The 10,000-nt window shown below is 36.7% G+C and overlaps 1 protein-coding gene across 9 annotated transcripts in view; it reads left to right on the plus strand.

The window, feature by feature from the left end:
* Positions 1-10,000, plus strand: part of LOC106876278 (uncharacterized) — a 1,065,409-nt gene that overhangs the window by 571,299 nt on the left and 484,110 nt on the right. The window lies entirely within an intron of this gene.

A 10,000-nucleotide genomic window follows, 5' to 3' on the forward strand; every position in this document is an offset into this window, starting at 1 on the left:
TTATCATTATTATTATTATTATTATCATTATTGTCCTTATGATGTCACCCTCATATATGCCCCTGTGGCAAATAAAAGAAATTACTATTATCATTGTTAGTCTCATTATTATTATTATTATTATTATTATTATCATTATTAGCAATATTGTTGTTCTTTGTCTTCCTTGTATATTTTTTCTATATTTCTCTCTTTATTCCTTTCTTCCTTCATTTTCTTTCCTTCCTCAACTCTCCCCCTCCCTCCTCCTATCTCCCTCCCTACACCCGTTCCGTCTGTCTTTGATATTCCAATAACCATTAAAAAAAAACAAAAAAAAAAAACAATATCGACAGGCCCAGCGAGGGGTTACGTTCCACAATGCAGTAATATTGACTGAATCAGTACAAAGAGGAAGACATCTTGAACTAAAAGTTCGCAAGATCGAACCCCAGCCCCTGTCCCCCTCCCCACACACCGTCCCTTATCCCCCCCCACACACACACACACACTCCATGGTGGTGGGTTAGGTTCCAGACGGAAAGTGGGGAACATTTTCTTTCATATCTCCTTATTGTTCTTTTTTTTTTTTCCTATCTCTGCAATTTATCATTTGGTCCGGAACATAAAAGCAACACAAAATAACATTAATATGTATTTTCAAACGACCCTTGTATATATATATATATATACATGTATATACAGACAGAGAGATGTATATATTTGTGTGTGTTTGTGTGGGTGTATGTATGGTGGGTTGTATGAATGCAGCATAGCTATTTTAATTAAGAACTTCACGTTGCAAATATAAGTGTGGCTCAATCTCACTACATAGCAGTTTGGTCATAGTTATCTATGCAAATATGTGATCATATATATGCAGACATATATATATACACACACACACACATATATACATACACTCAAACACATGCACATACAAACATACATATATATATATATTATCAAATTGTATTTCTTTGTAAGTTTGGATTTTGCAATTCCCTATATATATATATATATATATATATATATATATATACTTTATTTAAAAGCAGCAGAAATATAACAGAAGACTGTTACTCGGAGTTTCACGTTCCTGTTCATCGGACAGTTTTGTTAGATGTTTCGTTTGAGTACTCTTTTTCCACCTTGTTGCACATTTTATGTGCTTACTCCGGTATATTTATATATATATATATATATATATATAAGTAGCTTGCTTACCAACCACATGATTCCGGGTTCATTCCCACTGCGTGGCACCTTGGGCAAGTGTCTTCTACTATAGCCTCGAGCCGACCAAAGCCTTGTGAGTGGATTTGGTAGATGGAAACTGAAAGAAGCCCGTTGTATATATATATATATATATATATATATATATATATATATATATATATATATACATACATACACTCAGGTGTAGGTGTAGATGTGTGGTAGGGAGCTTGATCCGCAACCACATGCTCCTGGGTTCAGTACCACTGTGTGGCACCTTGTGCGTCAATTTATAAGACGGAAACTGAAAGAAGCCTGTTATGTGTGTATATATATATATATATATATATATATATAACAAAGTAAAGTTGTAAGATACAGCACGAGTGGAAATATATATGAAAGAAGGTTTGAAAATGCAGTTTTAAAGATGTTTATTCACTTGACCGGTTTCATGTATGTATTATAATCATTATGTGACTTTTATATAGTAATTATATACCAAAGACATGTGGCAAGTTACATTTTTAGGTATTCCTTGTGTCATCAGTCTTCAAGCTCTGGGCACAAGATCTGTTCTATTTGAAGTCAGAACACTGGTATGTGAGACATAGGACTACATTATGTAATGCATAGTAAAGTAGTTAGTATTAGTGGCTATAGTTGTTGTTGTTTAACCCCGGGTCAGTCCTGATCCAGACAGACCTATGATCAATGATGTTCCAGCTCTGATCATTCCATGTTTGATTTTGATTTTTTTTGAAGGCACAAGGCTCAGTGGCTAGAGCATCAGGTTCACAATCATGAGGTAGTGAGTTTGATTCCTGGACTGGGCTCTGTGTTGTATTCTTGAGCAAGACACTTTATTTCACATTGCTCCAGTTCACTCATGTGTAGAAATGGGTTGCAGCATCACTGGTGCCAAGCTGTATCGGCCCCTTTGCCTTTCCCTTGGATAACATCAGTGACTTGAAGAGGGGAGGCTGGTATGCATGGGCGACTGCTGGTCTTCTACAAACAAACTTGCCCAAACTTCTGCCTTGGAGGGGAACTTTCTAGGTGCAATCCCATGGTCATTCATGACCGAAGGGGTCTTTACCCTTTACCCTATTTACATATAATGGCATGGAAAGGGAACGCTGATATGCATGGGAAATTGCTGGTCTTCCAGAAACAACCTTGTCTGGACTTGTGTCTCAGAGGAGAACTTTCTAGGTGCAATCCCATGGTCATTCATGACCGAAGGGGTCTTTACCCTTTACCCTATTTACATATAATGGCATGGAAAGGGAACGCTGATATGCATGGGAAATTGCTGGTCTTCCAGAAACAACCTTGTCTGGACTTGTGTCTCAGAGGAGAACTTTCTAGGTGCAATCCCATGGTCATTCATGACCGAAGGGGTCTTTACCCTTTACCCTATTTACATATAATGGCATGGAAAGGGAACGCTGATATGCATGGGAAATTGCTGGTCTTCCAGAAACAACCTTGTCTGGACTTGTGTCTCAGAGGAGAACTTTCTAGGTGCAATCCCATGGTCATTCATGACCGAAGGGGTCTTTACCCTTTACCCTATTTACATATAATGGCATGGAAAGGGAACGCTGATATGCATGGGAAATTGCTGGTCTTCCAGAAACAACCTTGTCTGGACTTGTGTCTCAGAGGAGAACTTTCTAGGTGCAATCCCATGGTCATTCATGACCAAAGCGTGTCTTTAACAGCATGGAAAGGTGAGGCCGCTATGTATGGTCAACTGCTGGTCTTCCATAAACAACCTTGTCTGGACTTGTGCCTTAGAGGGGAACTTTCTGGGTGCAATCCTATGTTTATTCTTGACCGAAGGGGTCTTTATCTTTTTTCTGAGACTACCTTATTGAATTTGTTCACATTTTAAGCTAGACGTATGTCATTTGAGGGAAATATAACTGCTATTTCTCTTCAGCACTTTTGATTCCAGTAGTTATTCTTCTTCTTCTCCCTTAACTTGCAAATCAGAGCTCATTCTCTAGACCCTCCAGCCATAACCATCATGTCTGTTTTTCTTAATCATAACATATTTAGGATTATATTAGCATATGTATCCTTCAAGCATTTAGGAAATGTTGATGTGATTCGAAGGAGATTTGACTGCTATTTCTAGCTTAACTTGCAACCACTTGCACACCCACCTCCAGGGCTTATAATGCTATTTGCCAAATCAAAGAATTTACATTTGTTTTGTGATTGATTGATGACAAGGACAGCTGTTGCATTATGATTGGCTAGCAATTGATGAGGCGTGATTAATTATTAATAAATGGGTGTGGCCTAAATATATAAGAAACAAAACGTTCCTATATATTCTATGTATTTATTTATTGTTTATTAAGTAATTTATTTAATCAATTAAATAATTATCCAGTTAATTATTTAATTTAATATCCTATTTATGTTAGAGCTATATTAGAATTGACTGAATTCAAAAATTAATTTTTTAATGAAAACTTATTAATGAGACATAGTTGTATTGTTAAGAAGCATGCTTTGTAATCATGTAATCTGGGTTCAATCCTATGGCATGGCATCTTTGATATGTCTTCTACAATGGGCCCGAGCTGACCAAATCCGTGTGATTGAGACTTCTGGTGATTTGCTGCGCTTGAGAAGACACGTCTAGCTAAGTAACATTGTAGTCATGGACAGTGTTACAGGCACGTGAAAGATATCTGTGATAGGGACACGTAAAAGGCACCTGTGCCAGTGATGTGTAACAGGCACCCATGTTGGTGACACATAAAAGGCAACTATGCTGGTGAAAAGCGCCAGTGATGCATGAGAGGCGTTTATGCTGGTGACAAATAAGAGGTACCTGTGCCGGTGACACATAAAAGGCACATGTGCCAGTGACATGTGAATGGCATTTCTTCTGGTGATATGTAACAGGCACCTGTGCTGGTGACAGATAAAAGGTACCCATGCTAGTGACCTGTAAAAGGCACTCGTAATGGTGACACATAGAATACACCCAGCACATTCTGTAAAGTGGTTGGCTTTAGGAAGGGCATCCAGCAGTAGAGCCCAAAACCTAAATAGACAGCAGGGCTTGGTGCAGTCCTCTGGCCTTGCCAGTTCCTGTGAAACTGTCTAACTCATACCAGCATATGTGTCATATAGTTGAACAACATAAACCGTCAACTCAACCAGATCTTTGTCAGTATATTCCCAGCTCCCCCTGGGTGACCTGTTGAACATAATCACAACCAGTCCCCACCCTCCACTAGATACGTCCTCATTTGTTTGGACCACGTGGCATGCTGTCAACAAACAAGGGCCATCAATTTGTTCAGGGGCCATCGGTGCAATTTGTTCTTGATGTTGACAACAGTGTTAAAACAGTAGCCTTTTACATTGTTTACATTATTTACATTTGACGGATATTCGTCCTCATCTTGTTTGTTGTTAACACAACGTTTCGGCTGATATACCCTCCAGCCTTCGTCAGGTGTCTTGGGGAAATTTCAAACCTGGGTTCTCATTCCTATCGATGTTACTATTATTATTATTATATTATGAATAGCATATGGGAACCGGTATTGAGGAAGGATAGAAAAATAATAGATTTATAAGCCTTAAAATTCACCCCATAATTGCCCACAGGCATATGGCGTAGTGGTTAAGAGCGCGGGCTACTAACCCCAAGGTTCCGAGTTCGATTCACGGCAGCGACCTGATTAATAATAGTAATAATAATAATAATAATAATAATAATATAATAATAATAATAGTAACATCGATGGGAATGAGAACCCAGGTTCGAAATTTCCCCAAGACACCTGATGAAGGCTGGAGGGTATATCAGCCGAAACGTTGTGTTAACAACAAACAAGATGAGGACAAATATCCGACAAATGTAAATAATGTAAATAATGTAAATAATTCCTCATCTCTTAAATATAGAACAGTAGCCTTTTAGTTGCATTTTCATCTTGGAGAAGAGATGGAAGCCTGCAGGACCTAAAAGTGCAGGGGCAGAAGTGATGCCATGTTGTCTTTGGCAAGAAACTCACGAGTGAGGAGAGCTTGATGACAGGGTGCATTGTCATTGTGACGAATCCAATTTTTCACGCTCCACCGATCTGGTCACATTTGCCAAACATCTTCCTGCAGATGCTTCAAAACATTGCAATAAAACTCTCAATTGATGGTCTGGCTCTGAGGGACGAATTCTCGATGTACAATACATTTCCGGGGTTGACACTTGTGGCATGTCTTCTAGATTGCTCATCATCTTCCAGGAACATTCTTCCACTCTTGAAACACATGTGCCACTCAAAGCATTGCGTATAACCCATTGACTCATTGGCATAAACTTGCCAAAGCATACACAATGTCTCTGTAGTAGACTTCCCAAGTTTAACGCAAAATTTCATGTTGGCATATCCATAATCACAAAACCACAAATTTCACAACTTGCTAAAAAAACACAGTAAAGTCACTCAACACACTGCTTCATATAAACATATACGATATGTTGTTGTTGGCACTCCGTCGGTTATGACATCGAGGGTTCCAGTTGATCCGATCAACAGAACAGCCTGCTCATGAAATTAACGTGCAAATGGATGAGCACTCCACAGACACTTGTACCCTTAACGTAGTTCTCGAGGATATTCAGCGTGACACAGTGTGACAAGGCTGACCCTTTGAATTACAGGCACAACAGAAACAGGAAGTAAGAGTGAGAGAAAGTTGTGGTGGAAGAATACAGCAGGGTTTGCCACTGTCCCCTGCCGGAGCCTCGTGGTGCTTTAGATGTTTTCGCTCAATAAACACTCACAACGCCCGGTCTGGGAATCGAAGCCGCGATCCTATGACCGCGAGTCCGCTGCCCTAACCACTGAACCATTGCGCCTCCACGACCACCTCGCATATATTAATATTAATTCACAGGATATTTATTTATAAAGAAAATAAATATTGAGCCTTTGTAATTGACAAACTTCCTTCATTAAAGCTGATTATATTTTTGGAAGGAACGATATTGATTCAATAAAATGCTTTCATGTTGTTCTATTCGTATGTAAATTATATTTCTGAGTTGTATTTTAATGCAAATATTTGAAAAAATACAGGTTAAATGTCTATAGACATCAGTATGCCTCTTTGAGTGATTCAGCTATTACTATTTCTGTTGTATGGAAATCTGAATGACGGGGACAAGTCTGGTCATGAGATTAAAAATTTTGGATTGTAATCATAAGATTTTTGGTTCAATTCCACATACATACATGCATGTTTTTTATCTTTTAATTGTTTCAGTCATTAGACTATGGCCCTGCTGGAGCAACATCTCCAAGAGGTTTTAGCCAAATGACACAATCATCAGTTGTTGGTTGCTTTCTAGTCTCGTGTTTTGAGCATTTAACAACGATATACGTTTTCGATAAAACAGTTGCTCCCGCAAAGCAAGTTAAAAATAAAACTTAAAAATAAATAAATAAATAAATAAATAATACAATTGCAGCATGGAAGGTCTTTATAAGCCATTTATAAGCCAATTCGTGCAGGGCGGAATTTTGTCAGTGAACAGGCCGCAGTCTCAAAGCGACGAAAATATTTTGGCAAATTAAATTTAAATGTTGAAGTGAATCTAACGGTTTTTGTGTGTTTCTTAAATGGCTTATAAACACCTTCCACGCTGCAATTGTTTTCGTTCCAGCACACAATCTCAGATCAGGTCGCTTGCTATGCAAGTACATCTCCAAAATAAATAATAGTAATAATAATAATAATAATAATAATCATCCATTTTCCATGCTGGCTTGGATTGGCTGGTTTACCAGGAACTGGTCAGGCCGAGGGCCACATCCGGTTCCAGAGTCTGTTTTGGCATGGTTTCCATGACTGGGTGTCCTTCCTAAGACTCACCATTCCACAGAGTGTACTGGGTGCCTTTTTACATGGCACCATCACCACTTCTTTTTTAAGTGGCACCAACATAGTACCAGTGTTTTTTTACATGGCACCAGTGCTTTTTTTATGACACTAGCACCAGTGGCACCAGCACTTCCACCAAGGCATTTTACATGGTACTTTGGTTTTAAGACTCCAATTCTGTTGTGGTGGGCGTGTCTTCTCAAATACAGCAATGCACCACATATCTTGCTCCTCTGTCATCTCCTTCGTAAGATTCAGTGTTTATAAAAGATAAATATTTTTTTAAGAACCCCTTAGAAATTTTTCTTATTGTTTCTCATTATGAGCATATATTTTCATAAATTTGCATAAATTTGTATAAATTTTCATAAATTTGCATAAATTTAGATTCTCTGAATTCAGTCATATACATATAATTAATTCTTTTTAAAATAGTTTGAGTTAGTTTCTAAAAGTGTGAAGTATGTGTGTGAGTAATGTGTGTGAATATATATATATATATATACACATATATATATTTTCAGATGTGCATATCTCTGTGTTTGTGTGCATGTATGTACATGTGTATGCATGTGAAAAATATGTGTGTATGATTTGCTAGGGTTTGCATGTATGTGTTTAATGTGTGTGTGTGTCTTTGTGTATTTGTGTGTGCATGTGTATACATGAGTGTGCATTTGTATATGTGTAATATCTGTGTGTTTCAGTGCACACGTGTGTGTGCATTTGTATATATGTAATTAATGTGTGTGTGTGTGTGTGTGAGCATACATGCATGTGTGCATGCATTTAGTCATGTCTGTTTTTGTATGCCTGTGTGTACCTATGTGTGTATGCATGTTTGTAATGTGCATGTGTGTGTGTGAGTATGTGCAAAATACATATTTATGTGTATGCATGTTTAAAAAATGTATGGACATCATATTCAAGACTGCTTCATATTTGTGTATACATGTATATAAATATAAAATATATGAATTGTTTGTTATGTGTGTGTGTATGTTATATGTGTGTTTAATATACATATAAATATATAATGTTTTATATATATATATATATATATATATATATATATATATATAGATAAAATCAAAATAAGCAACTCAGATTTTGAAGATGACTGCAGTACGCACGTTTCATGCTACTCCATTTATTTAAGTAATGCGAGCATTACATTAAATGCAATATGTAGAGAGCAATCTTCAGCTGCACAAAAATGTAGAAAATTACAGTAGAATAGACATATTATAATTGTGGCATAAAAATCCATCTTGACATAGCCAAGGCTAGCAGGCTAGTAATTAATTATAGGTAGAATTCTAACTATATATATATATATTTGGAGTATTTTGGAAATTCCTTGATGTAGTTATAATATTTGGAGAGAAGATTTTTTTCTCAAAGAGTTAAGATTGAGAAAAGACCCTTTTTAGAAAGTCGAAAGACTCTAACCTTTGGGAAGAGATTTCACAAAAGAGGGAAAAAACCTCCTTGTCGGAACAAAACTCTGGAAGAAAACCAAAACTTTCAGATAGGGACTGTCGGACTTTTACACAAAATGTTAGAAAGGATGACAAAAGTACAGCTCCCAAAATTACTGCAGAACTTAATGACCACCCTGAGAACCCAGTTTCCACAAAAACTGTTTGCCTGGAGCTGTACAAAGTTGAATTTCACAAGAGGGCTGCAATCACAAAACCACTCCTTTCAAAAATAAATGTTGCATAGTGTTTAGAATGGAGTAAGAACCTACAGAATTGGTCCCTAGAGCAGTGAAAGAATGTTATTTTCTCAGACAAGTCATCCTTTACCTTATTTCTGTGGTATTGAGCAGAATATTTGCTGTAATTCACCTTTCATACCAAGAATGCTTCCAATCATTTATAATCAGAATCCAGGAGGGCCACTTCTTGGTATTATTATTATTCACAGCATTATTATTATTATTATTATGATTAAAGCAGAGAGCTGACAGAATTGTTAGCAAAGTGCTCAGTAGCATTTCATATGTCTCTACATTCTGAGTTCAAATTTCACCAAGGTCGAATTTACTTTTCATTCTTTCAGGGTCAATAAAATAAGTACCAGTTGAGTACTGGGGTCAATGTAATCAACCAGTCCCCTCCTCTAAATTTCAGGCCTTGTGCTTATAGCAGAATGGATTATCATTATTATTATTATTATTATTATTATTATTATTATTATTATTATTATTATTATTATTATTATTATTATTATTATTATTATTAAGGCGGAGAGCTGGCAGAATCGTTAGCAAAGTGCTCAGCAGCATTTCATATGTCTCTACATTCTGAGTTCAAATTCCGCTGAGGTCGACTTTGCCTTTCATATTCTTTGTAAGCCTAGTACATATTCTATCGGTCTCTTTTGCCAAACTGCTAAGTTATGTGGATGTAAACACATCAACATCAGTTGTTAAGCAACGATGGGTGGACAAACACAGACACCCAAATACACACACATACACACATATATGTGTGTATATATATATATATATATATATATATATATATATATATATATATATATATATATCAAACGTAAATTGAAAACAACACAAAGGATATCGCGGTACACGTGTTTCAAGCTTTATACACAATCTGTCATTATATCAGTATATATTGTTGATAAAAAGGATAGTTTGAAGCTATTTTCAGCCGCAAACATTGCTAGTCCCAAGATTACATCACAAAGGAAACAGAAAAAGAAAGAGAAAAAGAAAAAAATCCACTTAGTATTATCCATTATAATAGGTTTATCCTTTAAAAAGTTATATCTGCATAAATGTTATATATATATGACGGGCTTCTTTCAGTTTCCATCTACCAAACCCACTCACAAGGCTTTGGTCAGTCAGAGA

Source organism: Octopus bimaculoides, chromosome 29 (genome assembly GCF_046866305.1).
Source record: "Octopus bimaculoides isolate indiv1 chromosome 29, ASM4686630v1, whole genome shotgun sequence".
NCBI classification, from domain to species: Eukaryota; Metazoa; Mollusca; class Cephalopoda; order Octopoda; family Octopodidae; genus Octopus; species Octopus bimaculoides.